Source organism: Alosa alosa, chromosome 7 (assembly GCF_017589495.1).
Source record: "Alosa alosa isolate M-15738 ecotype Scorff River chromosome 7, AALO_Geno_1.1, whole genome shotgun sequence".
Taxonomy (NCBI): Eukaryota; Metazoa; Chordata; class Actinopteri; order Clupeiformes; family Clupeidae; genus Alosa; species Alosa alosa.
Window position 1 is genome coordinate 7,743,635 of NC_063195.1, and position 14,629 is coordinate 7,758,263.

Below are 14,629 nucleotides of genomic sequence, written 5' to 3' on the forward strand. Positions count from 1 at the left end.
GTGAGAGCCAGAAATGTCCACTAGTTAAAGGAGAATTCCGGTGTGATATTGACCTAAAGTGTATTGAAACATGATACCGAGTGTGAACATATGTCTCATAGCCCAATCTAGGCTTGTCCCCTGCACTCCAAAATCTGGCGCTAGTTAGCCGATGCTACCAACAGCTTTTTCAATAGTGGTGCTTCGGCATCGGGCTAGCCATGCAAATAAATCACTGTTTTACACCCATTTACGAGGCTCAATGTATCTCCACGCTTCATTGGTCGACTTCCGAGGGCCCTGACATTTAAAACGAGACATTGAGAACTTTGAAAAAGCAGTGGTAGTTTACTTACAAGACGATTTATACAGACAGTATCTTCACGAAGTTTAGCGTTTGCAGCCATCTTGAATTTAGTCACGATAAGTCGAGCAACGAGTAAGAATGAACAGGTATGATAAGGGATCAGATTCCAAAAATAATTCAGTGGAAATGCATGGATTCCAGTTGCTGGAAGAAACTGAAATCCATGCATTTCCACTGAATTATTTTGACATACGTTCACACTCGGTATCATGTTTCAATACACTTTAGGTCAATATCACACCAGAATTCTCCTTTAACTAGTAAAGGCCAAAATGCATACCAGTCAGCTAGTTGAAGGCTAGTTTACTAGCTGCTTTACTAGCTGTTTCACTGCCACACATGCAAACTAGTGAGACTTAAATTGTTCCACTAGTTAACTAGTGGACAAAAACAGTCAGCTTGTTTGTTTTTAGGTGTAACTAGTTACCTAGTGAACAAAATATGCATGCCACTAGTTAACTAGTAAGGCCCACAGCACCCTCACTAGTAAACTAGTGGGTATTTTGGCCTTTACATGTTAACAAGTGACCATTTTGGCATCTCACTAGTTAACTAGTGGGGCTGAAATGGCCTTCACTAGTTAACTAGTGGGCATTTTGAGACACACTAGTAAACTAGTGACACTTTTTGCACCTCACTAGTTAACTAGTCGAATGGAAATTGCCATCACTAGTTCACTAGTGGGTGTTTTGGTGTACACTAGTAAACTAGTGACACTTTTTAGACCTCACTAGTTAACTAGTGAGCAGTTCTGCCTTCACTAGTTTACATGTAAGTGTCACACTGAAGCCACTAGTTTACTAGCTATAGAGTACCTTTGGCCAGCATGTTAACTTGTGTCCCACACAGCAGTAGACTCCTAGGCGGATCCGCCTTCAAGACGCCAAACCCGCGTGACTGTCGCATTCGTTTTGGTGCCGCACAGAGGATCAGTTCCGCCTCCAGGCGGCCCCGTAAATTCTACTGTCAAACAGCGGATCCTGAGTGGACCCATGTCGGATCGCGGTATGACACGCATTTACTGTAACGGTTGAACATGACTGTACACCAAGAGCCAAGAAGAGTCATACTAGTGGATATTTTCTTTGCTGGGACACAGTTGCGCTGAACCCTCTCGAGTAAGTGATATTTATTAATATATTGCGACATTCACAATAGCTAAACATTGGCCTTTGTGGTTTTATAATCATCATGTTTATTAATTGTAATGACATTGTTTGATATTAGGACTAACGTTAACGTTAGTGCAACCAGAGACGTTTGTCATTTTGTGCAACAGTTTGTGCACAGTTAACGTTATTGTTAGCTGCGATGCTCATACGAGTCTGTAGCCTATCTGATTTAAAATGGGATAGCAATTTCGGCAGAATATGTTATGGTAGTGTGATTTAAAAAAACACACATTGTTATTTAACATTAGTCTGGTCTTGTCTGTTTTAATGTGTCGCTGTTGTCCATATAGTGCTACTATGCTAGCGGCATATAGCTGCTAGCTAGCATGCTGCTAGGCGCAATTGCATAAGTTATTGCTAATGTCTATTAGTGCTATACATTGAAATCATGTTTGCGATGCAAACCTTGATTAAGGTGATATTGGCACTGGTATTTCAGTCAATGAAGTCAGTGACGCACTCTGCTATGATGGCTACCTACAACTTTAGCATGTTGACTCACTGATAATGATTTAGCCCTAGCCTCTAGCTAGCTGTGCATTAACATTTGCATTTTGCCAAGTTTGGTCTCACACGTAACTTTAGTGTCTATCTGCGATCTTTGTAATGAAAGCCTCGGCATTTTAATCACTGTTTAAGTCGGTTCAGACAACTATTGGCATCGGTTTGTGATTTATTATGCTAACGTAACTTAACTGTATGGAACTTGGTCCCCATCTTCTATTTTGTTTGTTCTGCAGCGTCAACTTTTATCGGCTGGATTCTAGCATCTAACGTTACGATTGCCTCTGTTGGGTTTGTTTGATCAAGTAAGATACTTTCTGGGTTGTTAAAATGTAATGTGAACACATTCCCGTAGCATTCCAAAATAGACCAGAGATGCTTGTACTATATGTATATTTGGAAATTTTGGGATTGCAATAACCATAATGATATCGTTATGTAACAGCCATCGTTTCGGGGACTCTGATGACAGTGAAGAGCCAGAAAATGGTGACTTTGCATCTCTGAGGTACCTTTCAACTCGCCTGGTATATCAGTTGAAGCCTCAAGCCCAAGCCAATTGCACTGGCAAAGTAAGTAATAATCTCTTAACATTGAAATAACTAAATCATAATATTAATATTAGAGATATGGTTAACATTCTTAGTGCTAAAGACATTCCCCTCTCTTTGTATCTATTCCTCCAGCTCTACCATCTCGCCGAGTGCCAGCCAGCCGAGTCACTACCCCTCAACCTGGAGAAAACTGTTAAGGTAAAGACTGATCTCTGAAATAATATTGAATACAGTGGCCCCATCTATATTAACACAGCAGTAGTCACTCCATGTCAGATCAACAGATTGCATCTGCATTACCATCTGAGATTTTCTGCATACTTTATCCATTACTTTCAAAATCTCAGCCAAATATTTTGTCAGTTAAAACATCTGCATTCATGCAATATTGCCTGAAAAGTTCATTCATTATTATCAGATTGTATTGAAACACATTGATTTCAATGTCAATCCATTCATGGAGTTGATATAGATAGTGCATACCAAAATATTGAAACATACAAATTCATGTCCACCATGACCAGAGATTTGTTTTTGTTTGCCATTGTTTGGCCCTGTAGCTCTCAGCCTACCATGGTTAACAGATCACAACCATTTATCTCCCTTAGCACCTCACCATGGGGCAGGACCGCAACACTCTTCACCACCTCAATTCCCTGCACCTGCACCTGCATTTAACATACGGAGAGTTACTCAAGGTAGGGACTGATCTCTGAAATATTAGTGAATAGAAAGGCCCCATGTGTATTATCAGTCATGGTTAACAGATTTAATAAAAAAATTTACAATTTAATACAATTTTACAATTTTATACTACCATTTAATAAAAATAATTTCCCCCTCTCGCACACCGCCCACCTCACTATGGGCCAGGAACGGCAGTCCCTCCTCAACTCCCTCCACCCCCACACCAGCCCTCAACGTGCAGCAAACAGAGGAGCTTTGTAAGTCATGTTTCTTTTTAAATTTAATCTCCTTAATACCTATCTCATATATTGTATTGTGTAAGCATACTTGGCTTTGGATGCTACATACCATAAACATAAACATATCTGTCTGTTTGATTACAGGTGCTGTGAGGAAAAACATGGTGACATGGTCTGCCACGGACACTGAGGTCACCAAACACGCAATCCGGTGTTTCAACCGGCGGTGGATCGGGCAACGAGGAGATGTGTTCCGCCTCCATCCACACAAATGGAGTAATAGGAGAAATAAGCATTAAACAATCTTTTTATTGAACTTATTGTCATTCACCAGTTATTCATTTTCTGATATTTTAGCTGTGCATAGCGCAGTATTTCATTGAAGTTGTAGCCTATTAGATAAAATATTTCATGTCTGCACTGACTTAGGCCTATAAAGCACTAAATTAGGTTTTGACCACAAAATGAATGTAAAGTAGCCTATAGGCAATGTAGGCTACTTAACAAAAACAGAATAGCTTATAACCTGTAACTTTCCATAAATGTCCATTTTATATTTCCATTGAGTAGTGATCACGTTTGTACAGTAAATTGATGTCTTGACTTAAACCTTTTCTGTTAGGTTTATTGACAGTATTGTTAAGTTAAAAATATGAGGCAATGCAGATTAATTGTAGGCCTATATTGCTGTAGTAGCCTAGGCTAGGCCTAGTGATAGTTGTACTTTTATCCTATAGTTGCCTAGTTTTATCCTATAGCAAGAACAGAAGGAATTTTGAAAATGAGATAAACGGATCCAAAACGGACCCGGGCCAGATGAGCCTTTGAGTCCGTTCTATGGGTCCTGGGCGGATGTATGTATCGATTTGCGGATCCCAAACGGACCGCCCGGCGGAGGTAAGGTTTTAATCGCGGATGCGGAGTGGATGCAGTGCGGAGCCACGGCGGGTCCGCGATCCGCCTTCGTAGCGGATCCGTTCCTGAGAGCATCTGGACTCCGATACGGGTCCGTTTCGCGGGTCCGTTCCGGAAGCCGTCATACCGCCGCGGAGTCCTTTTGCTGTGTGGGGTGCCACATGCAAATGTTGTGGGTGGGATATCGTGAAATTCTGCACTGTGATTGGTTGTCATGTTCTATTTGGACATAGAGAGCCAATAGAAAACCTACATTTCCAGAATTCTCTGCTCCTAATTTGAATTCTGCGCCACTAGTTGACTAGTGTGAATTTTGAGCTAGTTTACTAGTATACATTTATGACCTCACTAGTTAACTAGTTTGGACAAATGATGCATCAACTAGTTACCTAGTGAGCCTACTGCCATCACCTAGCTAGCTAGTAAGCCATTTATGGTTCACTAGTTAACTAGTGACATTGACCTACTGCAACTAGTTAACTAGTGAGGTGCATTTTCAATTATGTATAATTTGATTTCTATGGTAAGAAGATTCGTAATGAGAGCCTATACCTGTCAACATTTGAATCTAGGGGATTTCTGCAGATGATTATTATAGAGTAATATTTGGACCTTGCAATTTACCGGAGAGTAGCTTACGGGATACAAAATCAGACGGGAGGAGGGCGGGAGAACAGTTTGAACTGAAATGCGGGGGAAACGGGACAGTTGGGCTAGCTGCCTGCCAATAGCTATAGCATTGTGCAAACTGCTAAATTCATGTCAGAAGGCAGACAATTAACGACAATCTGTCCTAAAGCTCAGTCTCTCTCCCTCTCTCTGTATTATTGTACCGAAGTACTGATGCTAAGAATTTCCACAATCAACGCATTTTTTTATCCATATGATTGGCCATTTTAGCTACTCCTGTCATCAACTCATCAGCTACCAAAATGTTTGCTAATGCAATAGCCAAGATTACATGAATGTGGCTAGATGGTGGATTTCCCAAAAGCATACACGGTGGAATCACTGAAATGATTAGACTAAAACATTACGAAATCACACAAATTAAGAGTTAAAATAATTAGAAGTAAGACTTACTCTGCTAAGAGCTCGTTTTCGATGCACAGAATGTCTGCTAACGTTAGTGCTAATGTTATCACTTGGTCCTCCAGTCCACAGACATAATATACATAGACGCCGCATCGACCGCTACTCCTTACTAGCGCTGACGAGATTTGGAGCCGCCATCTTGGACCGGTCATCCACTCCACTCACTGTAATCTGTTTGGCCGGTTAGATGAGCTGTCAGCGCACTTAATTAATCATATCTCACTGAATACGGAACAGATTCTCAGCGTTTTTTTTTTTTGCTGCAAAGGTCATACATGTAGCTATGATACAGGACACATGATTTAGCGTATTTTAATATTCATAGTGGGTTTAACAGTAATAGAATATTCTGATATATGATATAAAGTGACCTGACGTCCGATATCAAAACTGGGAACATAATCCATGTTTGACAGCATAGACAAAACTAGTTTGATACAAGTTTAATGAGTTAAATATAGTTCACAGTTGACAGAAAAGTTCCATCAACAGCATTATTCACAGTCCACAGAAAGGTTCCATAAACATTTAAGTGAGATCAGTGCCATTCAGACATCTGAGGGGTATTCCAAGTAGGCCTATGTGGTTTAGTGACAAACTTGGGTAAATTCACTCAGAATAAGTTCTAAACCTCCCAGTAGAAAAGCTGTATGATACAGGAAACATGGTTGTGTGTATTTTAATATTCATAGTGGGCTTAACAGTAATAGAATATTCTGATATATGATATATTATAAAGTGATTACATCCAATATAAAAACTGGGAACATAACTAATCCACGTTTGACAGCATAGACAAAAACTGGTTTGATACAAGTTTTAATGAGTTAAATTTACAGAAAAGAATCCATTAACATTTTCAGTTCAGTGCCATCAAAAATAAAGTGATGAACAGACATTGGTGTGGCATAAAGGAAATGGAGTAACTGGGTTCAATATCAACAGCATTTGTTAGACAAGTTCCATAAATATTGTAAAGTGCAAGTTTGTAGGTTTGTTTCTGATCCTTAAAAACAGACATTGGTTTGGCATAGTAAGTGTAACAGTTCATCAATTCAAGACAAAAAGGTGACTTGTCCTTGTACAGTGTCAATGGGTTCATCAACAGCATCTGTTATTTACAGTTCACAGAAAGGTTCCAGCCCCAATGAAGAGATTAAATAAAAAGGAATTAAGAAACATTTTAGAAACTGCTAAGATCAACCCGTTCATTGCAATCAGTAAAGAATCAGGGAGTGTCTTCACAGGCTCAGTAAGACAGAGTTACCGTCATGCAGTTGGTTCTATGATTTTGACAACTGGTGCATGTCATTTTGTATGTTCCCACCTTGCTAAAATTGCTTGGGTACACTTTGGCTGAGAACAAAAGTGCTTCAGACAGCAGGTGGGCAAATAAGATGGCATAGTAAACTGGGTAAACTCCATAAAAGAGGACTGAGTCAACCAGGCGATGGGAAAATAGGACACAGAGTGGCGTAATGCAGGTGATGAAGGTGGAGCTCATAAATCAAACATTCAGTCACAGTGTAGCAGATGCCCTGCAGTACTGCAATGAAGAGCACCTTCCTCAGTTCAGGGGTGTGAGGAGACCGTTCAGTTCATTCACAGTCTTCTTGAACAAGGCAGTTGTTCTGGAGAGATACAAAATAATAAATAAATGAATGAAAAGGAATTTGAGAGGCATCTTATTCTTGTTAGGGTAAATTACATGTGAATAATACAGTGTTGGGCAAGCTACTTCGAAATTTTAGTGAGCTAAACTATCAGTTACTCTGCCATGAATAAAACACTACACAAAACTACAACCCAGTCAAATGTATTAGTAGCCTAACACAAACACAGCAGTAGGCTAGTTCACTACATAGGAAGCTACTTTAAATTGTGCTAATTTCACATGACAAGAAAAGTGTAGCTTGTCTGGCTAAGCTACTTGATAAATAAAGAAGTTGAGCTATTGAAAAGTTACTTTATTCAGGAAATAGTGAGGCTACACACTACACACCAACACACTTAGGCTACAAGTAGCAGCTAGCGATTGCCCAATAGGCTAGTCTATGCCACTTGTGTAAAATTCGCCGGCCAAATCTAGTATGATTTATTTCTACAATAGCCTTCTTGTGTCAGTTGTAATCTAAGTCAGTGTTATGGAATATGACTTATCAAGTCTCAGTTCATAGCGGGTGAACACCGAGTAAACATAGCCCTAGCTAGATGGCTACGATTTTCATACAGTAATATCACAGATTGCTCCTTCTCAGCTCTCTGGTAATATTCTATTCACAAAATACAACCAATAGTACGGTTATGTTAAATCTTACTTGTGAAAAGTAAATCCCCAGTATGGTCGCCCGATTTGAGAAGGAACATGCTGCACAGTGCTGTCATCTTGTGTCTTCTGCTGCAACGCAACGAGGAGTATGACCGGTCCAAGATGGCGGCCGCATTTCTTGTTTCCAGCAGCCAATGCGGCGTCTATGTATATTATGTCTATGCTCCAGTCCCGTCCGTGCCAGAATCAGGTGGAAGTAGAGGTCTGCGCGGGACTGATTTTTCAGATTTTCAGATGATTTTCCCGCTCCCGCAATATTCTGTCCCGCTCCCGCCCGCATCTGTAACATGATGTCCCGCTAAAGTCCGCATGCAGGAGGGATAGCCTATTCAGTTTTTCTTTCTGTCTCACAAAAGGCACACACACCCGAGAAAGACTCCAGATGTCAGTTTCTTGGTTCTGAATGTAGGCTAACAACTGAAGTAGGCCTAGTGGTGCCCTCTTCCTCTGTCATGCTTTCGATTTTTGAGTTTTGACAATGAGCAGCAGGAACAAATTGAACCCACGTAAACGAGGCTATAAGCCTGCTATCCGTCAGTTATGCTTAAACCCCGTTTTTTAATGCTGCCTAACAGAATATCCAGCTGAACTATAGTTCTATGTAATGTTTCATGTTTTTGTAATGTTTCATACAGTGATGCAGGTCTACTGCTGTGAATAGGCTAAATACAATTTTGATCATTTTTAGAGCCTACTACTGTATAGTTAACTTTGGCCTTTGTGCCCTGACATGTGGCCTTTGTGCCCCCCACCAAATATGCCCAACTGAAGGCCAAGTGGCCTTGCCCCTAAAATGGTGAAATTCCAAGCCTGGTTACACCTGTTTCCAGAAAGCATCGTACCTGTGTCGCAATTCGCTACCTCCGATGTTTGAACACCGTAGTTCCAACAATGTTGTTGATGATGCAGCGATACATATCATTGGTGGAAACAGTGGCAACGTGTAATACCCCACCCCCTAGAAATTTTCTGTCATGGCCTATGTCAACATTTTTTCCAAATGATTAATGCTGGCATTGCCATTGCCATCAGCAAAAACCTAAACCTATTGCAAGCATATAAAACAGTTAACTTAAGACGACCAATATGAGTCATTATTTGTGTTAAATATCTATGGAATCGCTAATTTTATCAACTGGCTCGTGGCTTAAGGACAGTGCGTAGGTGTACTGCGCGCTCGGCCGGAGTTCGCATCCTATCTCTTCTTTTCACCTCTGAAGAGTAGGCCTACGAGACAACAATATAGGTTTTGACCATACACATTTATGTATATAGTTACTCTACATCAGGTATAAGGTATAAGGCAAAACAATTGAATCTACGTGTCACAGTTCACCTGCAGGTAGCGAGAAGCAAGGACAATCTCACATAAGAAAATCGAACCTACAACGCTGAGATAACAAGTCACATGCTCTAGCCACTACATCATTTATCACTGTGCTGATTTTAGGAATCTGTGAAGATTATAATACTAGCTTATCAAAAAGCAAGGCAATACTCAAATTAACATAAATAGCAAGAATGAGCCGAGTCAGTCTCTTAATCAAAATAAAGCTACATGATAGATCGATCATTGAGTCACGAGATAAACATCCACTTAGCAACTTTTGGTTAGGCAGTTGTGATTTTTGGTTAGGCGCTCAGAACACCAACTGGGAAACTACCAAGGAACGACACAAGTGCGACTGCCGAAGGGCAGTAGTTCAAACGACCAAACTTTGCGTCCTTGTTTGCAATTGAGAGTTCGAACTACCTTTTCTAGAAACACCAAATCCAAGAACGATAGAGCGAACTACCAAGGTTACGACGCAAGTTAGCAAACAACACTTTCTAGAAACCCCAGGTCGATAATTCTCCGGAGTGAAATGTGCGCCACAAACGACCGAGTGTGTGGTGACAGAAGCAGCAGTGAAGTCTGCTCTCTTCACCTGCACAAAACGCACCCAAGAACGAAAAGCCTTGCTTTTCCTAGAAAGAAAATGATGGACATGATGTCCTGACAGGCTGGAATTCGTGCAACCAGCATTAACACAATAATTGACCATTATGACTTCTCTAAAACTCGATCTAAAACTTTCTCTATCTCTCGCTCTGTCTCTCACTACTGCTCTAACTACATCGACATCCACAATGAGAGCTGAACGCGAGCTCTTATTTGCCTCGGCCTACGTCATATGACGCGTTGCTATAGCGGGAAAGGCGTATTCCAGAGCTTAGCTTAAAATAAGCACATTTTCATCAACATTTCGATTTTAGGTTTTGTGTCACGTAGTAATGTCTACATATGTGTTTTTAAAAGACCTCTTCAGACAAGATTAAGTATTAATTCAGTTATAAATTCAATCTGCAAACTGCTCTTTAAAGACATCTACCATGATGTCCCTGACATTACAACTTTAAGTGCTAAATAGCCCATTTAAACAAGGCTAAATGGAAGTAATGACAATTTGATAGGCTGTAGGCTACACAAGATCAAAACATAGACTCCAAATTGCATAACCGTACATTTACTCGACCACCAGTGGTCGCCGAAATTGTCACGTTTTTCCACAATAACCCATATCAACATTCAAAAACATGTTAAAATTGCTGTAGTCTTCTACCAACATTTTCAGTTCCATTTGATTCATGCTTCATGAATGGTCTCTAGGCGCGCACACACGACAACCTCCGTTTATAAATATTCACGCTAAACTCCACCCATGGAAACTCAGAATCTCAGAAACCGTATATCTGGTAACACCGGAGCAATGTAACAGAGAAGAAAGGGTGTGTTTTTTGACGCACTTTGCGTCAATCGGGTTCTAAGGGTTAAACAAGCAAAAATTCAAAGCTCCTACCTAGTGTATGATCAAAGTAATATAACTACAGTCACTACACATATAAAACTTGGGAACCAATGTCCATTGAGAATTTTACTTACCAGACCTTTAACATCAACAAAATGAATAAATGTTGACGGCACATCAGTTGACTGGTGAGAGTCATGGACCATTTTCTGACGATGAACAAATGTTTGCTTCATTTTGATTTACACCACCTCTTCAGGTTGCATGCTCCATGAGAGGTATTGCTTCTTTCAGCTGTTCTTCATTAAGCTCTGGCTCTGTCACATCTCGTTCAGAGGCAGGTCCTCCCTTACGTCTTTTGTTCTGTGTCGGAGTTGCTTGATCCTCTGAGGCTTTCTTTTGAACTGTCTTGATGCCCCAGGCAAGGTGTCCTGTTCTGTATCGGAGTTGGTTGATCCACTGAGGCTCTATTTTGAACTGTCTTGATGCCCCAGGCGAAGTGTCCTGTTCCACTGTCAGAGTCATAGAAATGTTCCTATACAGCAATATAAAGGATTGAGTCAAACATAATTGAAATTAATGGAACGAGTTTGGAGGGCTGAGGCGTAATACCACTGGTAACTTGAAGTATTTGTGAAGGTGCTCTTTGGTAGAAAAAAACATATATGTCTAAAGATGGATTGTCCAAGGCACTCTTCAAAAAAGTAAAAATAAAAAGCTTTAATAAATAGGCTTAATCATAGTAGATCATTTTAAATGTTAATTTTAAATTAACTTGAAATTACATAATTAGTTTGGAGTCAGCTGGTTGATAAATTAGTTTCTTTGGGGGTGGAGGGTAAAGGACAAGTATACTCACACAACCCTTTTCAAAAAAAGGGGTCCCTTAGCATACAGTTCCTTCACACTTCTTGATGGTGATGTGCTAAAAGCATAAAGATCATGTCATTAACATGGACTTCTTTCTTGCAATACAGCATACAGAGCTAACAGGTGAGGGGTGAAGAAAATGAGCATACTGCATGTGTGGTGATTAGATGGTGACGAGAGGGTTCTTTGGGTGGCTATCTCTGCAAAAACATTCCAGTCTTGTGAACCCCACATTGAGCATATTGAGATTCACTTTGGATGATAGTGTTCCAATGTTATGTTATAGAAATTATTAGACCATGGATTTTGACCAGTTTCTGTCTAGTAGCATCTGTAAGTTTATTTGTCATTCGGTATTCTTTTATGATCTGGTCTTCTCCAGGCCTCTGTTTCAGAATGTCCTCTATGACTATCAAAGACGAGAAATACAAAAGTCAATGCATGCGTTTTGCATTGCATTTGTGTTGGATCATGTGATGAACAGGTTAGCTAGCTGTGCAAAGACTTTATGTCTTATTTTGTTTGGAGCGCCATCCTGTGGTGTAAGTAGTGTAACAGATTTGGTCAGGGTGACCCTAAGGTTCACATTTCTCCACAGTTGCACTTCTATGCAACAAATATGTTGTTAGAAATGGAACAAGGACACTATCTTAATAATAATAAAAAAAATCTCTTACAATGGCTTTATTGCCTGACCTTGAGTGCATCTGCAGGGGGCTGTCAATATTCAAAACGACATCAACATCCAGGATGGAACTTTCTTGGCAAACCTGCATCACCTCAGTATCAAAATCTGCAGAATTAGAAAGATTATTCATTGTCCCATAAATGGAAAATCTGTTGGGCTAGCAGCGCCTTGAATGCCTATTTCCACTTTGTTCTGTCAACCTGAGATGTGCATTCAATCAAATCAGGAGTTTTTAAGTCTGCTCACTGATGTCCTCCTTATTAGGAGTAGCCTACCTACCTTCAGGTGTACTGTCAAAGGAGAATTTGTAAACACGACCAAGATTGTGGTTACCTCTTCAAACACCTCCTCATCTAGTTTAGTTTTTGAAAAGTTTACCATCAGACATAAAGTTTAGCATCAGATAAATGACTGAGAGGGATTCCAAACTTCTTGAAGGAATAAGCATAATTATATGAATATGGCCTGCTAGTCAACCATATGCAGAGGGAGAAGACAAAAGGTATGTGCTATGCCTATTAAAATACTAAATGCAAATGAAAAGAGGACTGAAAAATATAGACTGAAAAAATATATGTGACATATAAAAACGGCCAATTTTGCTATATTTTGAAATATATTTGATATTTATGTGTATAGCCTATATGTGACTTGAGACATACATTAACATATTTATGTATGTAATTTAAATATATTGTCATATATCACATGTGTGTATGAGAATACTACGTCTGCATGTTAGTGCTTTATTCAGCATGCTGATTACCTTGCGTAAATAGCCTATTCTGTTCGTTAGCCTACATAAGCACATGACGTATTCTGAATATTGCCATAACCAGAATATGGTCCTCCTTAATTGGAATATGGGGTACGGAAACGTAGCCAGTGACATGGCATTCAACTTCTTATGTAGCCTAATATTCGCTGAAAGCATTCAATAATGTAGTTGCGTTTTCAAATGCGATATGCATTTACGTGAGTAAAAATAACATCGCAAAATAGCCTACTAATTTGCAGTATAGCCAACAGTGGAACGTGTATGAGAGATGGTAAGGAAATAGTTAAGATCACATTTTCCTGCTTTGAAACTCCAGTCCAGAAGATGGCAGTAGTTCGTCCTAATCTTGTTGGTGGACCAACCATCATAACAGAAGAAATTTTGAAGATCCACGAGAAAGTTTGTTTTGCTATTGTGCGACACCGTAGGAGATTGGTCCGAAAGAACGATCTACTTGTATAAATCTATTTGAGGTATGTTCTCCATATAATAATGTAACATCTCGCTTCCTCTTTGTCCAACGACATCAGAAATGGATTGTATCAGTCTGGTGAACGTAAGCTACGTTTTCGAGGTAGCAGACGCTTTTAAAAATCGCCAAAAAAGCGGATCGCTGTTACCATGATGATAGCCTACGTTTTCTGAGATTAGTTTCCATGGGTGGAGTCGAGTGGAGTTTAGCGTGAATATAAACGGAGGTTAACGTGAATCAAATGGAACTGAACATTTTAACACGTTTTTGAATGTTGATATGGGTTACTGTGGAAAAACGTCACAATTTCGACGACCACTGGTGGTCGAGTACGTATAAGCCTGCGATTATGCAATTTGGCTTCTATGTTTTGATATTGTGTGGCCTAGCCTACAGCCTATCTAATTGTCATTAGGCTACTTTCATTCAGCCATGGGCTATTAAATGGGCTATTTAGCACATGTTGATGTCTTTAAAGTGTCATATCATCTGTTTTTTTGTGTGTGTGTGATGTCCAAATGAGTTTCAAGGCTTGGCCACGCATGCTTGCCTACACAACTGCTAGCTTAGTTTGACGAATGTACTTATGCTGCATTACAATGCCCGATCCTCTACCTCTGTAGTGGCCTACCTTTTGCCAAAACAGATCATTAAGGCATGGTTTACACACCCGGCGCCAGACACAAATTCACGGACGGGCATTACACTTTTCCGGGGGGGGGGCACGGGAACTTAAATTGATCACGGTAGTTTAAGCTTACACTTGACAAAACATTCTAATATGAAAATGTAAATGCAATTGTTGTAAAATGGTGCAGCTCCTTTAAGAGAGCACCGTGTGCAGGGATGGAGAGAGAGAAAGCGAGAGGGGATGTGTGTTAGAACTGAGATGCGTGTTGAAAAAGTATGTGCTGTTGAGACTGGAGCTAGTCATATTCAAAATAATGCAAAAATAAATCCGCAGATAAAACCAAAATCCTCGTTCATTTGCTAACCACTTTCAGATAGTGTTAGGGAGTTCACCGAAGTTACGGATAACTTCGGCCCTGGAGTGGTAAAGCTCCCTGTTCTCCGACTAGGTCAGAAGAAAAAAACAGTAAAGGTTAACGCTCTCAAACAAACCCAGAAACTACTAGGCCTACTTCTACTAACTATGATACGAGATATAGCCTACCTGCGAGCCTATAAGCT

General features: G+C 40.1%; 2 protein-coding genes and 1 long non-coding RNA gene across 3 annotated transcripts in view; 1 reads left to right on the forward strand and 2 right to left on the reverse strand.

The window, feature by feature from the left end:
* LOC125297720 (zinc finger protein 135-like) overlaps window positions 1-14,629 on the reverse strand; it is a 186,744-nt gene that overhangs the window by 115,105 nt on the left and 57,010 nt on the right. The gene's annotated exons all lie outside the window — the stretch shown is intronic.
* Window positions 10,811-12,634, reverse strand: LOC125297459. Its single transcript, XR_007194050.1, has 3 exons — window positions 12,197-12,634; window positions 11,490-11,555; window positions 10,811-11,165 (listed from the first exon to the last, which is right to left on the reverse strand). It is a non-coding gene; the product is annotated as an uncharacterized LOC125297459 (long non-coding RNA).
* The window catches only part of LOC125297343 (zinc finger protein 239-like), a 28,077-nt gene continuing 26,361 nt past the window's right edge, over window positions 12,914-14,629 (forward strand). Inside the window, exon 1 of the mRNA XM_048247669.1 lies at window positions 12,914-13,439. The gene's annotated coding sequence lies outside the window, so the exon portion shown is untranslated. The remainder of the gene's footprint in view (window positions 13,440-14,629) is intronic.